The 2,234-nt window shown below is 48.8% G+C and overlaps 1 long non-coding RNA gene across 1 annotated transcript in view; it reads left to right on the top strand.

Moving 5' to 3' along the window:
- LOC107182704 overlaps positions 1–1,450 on the top strand; it is a 19,232-nt gene extending 17,782 nt beyond the window's left edge. Inside the window, exon 4 of the long non-coding RNA XR_001513416.1 lies at positions 92–1,450. This is a non-coding gene — a long non-coding RNA (uncharacterized LOC107182704). The remainder of the gene's footprint in view (positions 1–91) is intronic.
- The last annotated feature ends 784 nt before the right edge of the window (positions 1,451–2,234 follow it).

Raw genomic sequence — 2,234 nt, 5'->3', positions numbered from 1 at the left:
AAACCAAAACCCAGAAAAGTTGAATAACTTGCTCCGAACATTGAACCAGTCCTAGGTGACCTGAAATCTTTGTATCTTTTTTATTACCCAGAGGCCTAGCACTCATCAAGTGTTTGTTGATCGAATGCAAGATCTGCCAGCGCCACCCCAACAGCCTGCAGGCGGGTGCTATTTAACCCCGCTCAGCCCCTCCCCGGTTCCCAGAGCCGCCTCCACAGCTCCAAGCTGTGAATCGGGGCCTTCACACAGCGTTTCTCGGACTTGGAAGTCAAGAAGCGAATCACAGTACTTTGGAAAACACATTTTCTTTTAAGGAAGAATTTTTTGTTTTCATTTCAAACAGCCCTGGCGGGTGACGAGTGGCGAGGAGAGGTGCCCTGTTTTCCATCCCAACACCTATTTCCAGGTGGGGGCAGGGAAGGCTCCATCCCGAAATGTTATTTCAAAACCTTTCCGGGCCTTGCAGCTCCATTTCCAGGCCACATGCCTCAAAGAAAAGCACAATTTCCCATTACGTCGTGTTGCCCTTTCTGAACTGAGCACCTTTCAAAGTGGGAAGACCCAGCTCGCTCCAACACTCCCCGTTCTGTCTCCATAAATACAGTCCCAGCGCCTGATGGGGGGCTTAAATAAATAGCTTTGCCGGGCACCTGATGGCCACGGTGCTGATAGGCCTGCTTGCCAAGAACAGCAGAGGGAGGCTGCCCCTCCCAGTCCCTCAAAGATAGGAGGCGACACTGCTGTGCCCCAACACTCCCTGCCTGCGTCCTGCCATCTGAGGCACATTCAAAAAAGAAGGAAGCCAGCATCTGATGGGTGAAGACAGAGATGGACGATACGCTCCCTGCCGGGGAAGGCCACGTTCAGACACTCCCAGATAGCCGGCTGCCACTTTATTAACAGCAAATATCCCCATCTGAACCAGGCTGGGAAGGAAAACATTTATGCTCGCCTGTCAGTTGGACCTTCATTTTTCTTCTGGGGGAGCCAGCCAGGGTGCTGGGCGAAGGCTGACGGAGTGTGACCTGTCTGTGAGGCTGCTCCAGCCCAGGGTTGACGGAGACTCAGGACAGCTCTGGAAGGCACGAGGGGCTTCCGGAAGGATGCACCTGGAGCCCAGGAGAGGTGGGCGGGGTCTGTGCAGCCAGAACATGTCCCAGGCCCTGTTGAACTGTAAATGAGAGAATCTGTGTGTGGGCGTGGACTCGGTGAGAGACTGAGTCCAAATGCACCATTAAATAATGTCATTATTAATTAAAACAGGTAGCTGTATTAACCTGAGAAGTGACTTTGACTGAGAATAAAATAACCTTGTATTGTCAGAAAATGCCAACCCTGGAGCTGAGCCTGTCATTTAAGCCAGGCATATATTAAAATCAGCTTATGGCCCTAGCTGGTTTGGCTCAGTGGATAGAGCATCAGCCTGCAGACTGAAGAGTCCCGGGTTCGATTCTGGTCAAGGGCACATGCCCTGGTTGGGAGCTTGATCCCCAGTAGGGGGCGTACAGGAGGCAGCCGATCAATGATCTCTCATCATTGATGTTTCCATCTCTCTCTCCCTATCCCTTCCTCTCTGAAATCAATAAAAATATATTTAAAAAAATAAAATCAGTTTACGTCATCACTCTTATCATGGTCATTATTTGGAACAAAAATCACAGCCAAGTCCTCAGCGGTCTCAGGGATGCCTGTGAACCTGTAGCCTGGGAAGACGAGCCTTGCTCTCTGAGTTCTGGGAGACAGCTGTCCCCAATTACGATAATTGCGTTATAAGATGTGAGGCAGAACAAGTCAGGTGGCCCTAGGGAATGGAAGCTTTGGCCTTGTGGGCATGGTGGGATTGTTTTTTTCTGACCCTGGTGAGGTTCCCTTTCCCCAAGTGCTAGATCATTTATCATCCCTACAGAGCATGTACATGGAGTCAGGAGGCCTGGGTTCCAATCCTGACTCTACCACATAGCAATTGTGCAACCAACCCAGAGCACCTTATTCAGGATTTAATTTCCTGGATAAAATGGAGCTAATAAATGTCTCCTTCTTGGGGCTATCTTGAGAATAAAGTAAGGTAAAGTTCTGAAACACTGAGCCCAGACATTCATAAGTGATAAGCAGTAGTAATGGTAGGCGTGGCACGCACAACATTATTCTCTCTCTTTAGAAGTGTGTCAATAATTTTTATAGATATGCAAATTGCTATTTGCAAATGTGTACAAGTAAAATTCCTAGTTCATATC

Source organism: Myotis davidii, unplaced genomic scaffold (assembly GCF_000327345.1).
Source record: "Myotis davidii unplaced genomic scaffold, ASM32734v1 scaffold371, whole genome shotgun sequence".
NCBI lineage: Eukaryota > Metazoa > Chordata > Mammalia > Chiroptera > Vespertilionidae > Myotis > Myotis davidii.
Note: the sequence above shows the minus strand (reverse complement) of the source record. Positions and strands in the feature narration are given on the sequence as shown.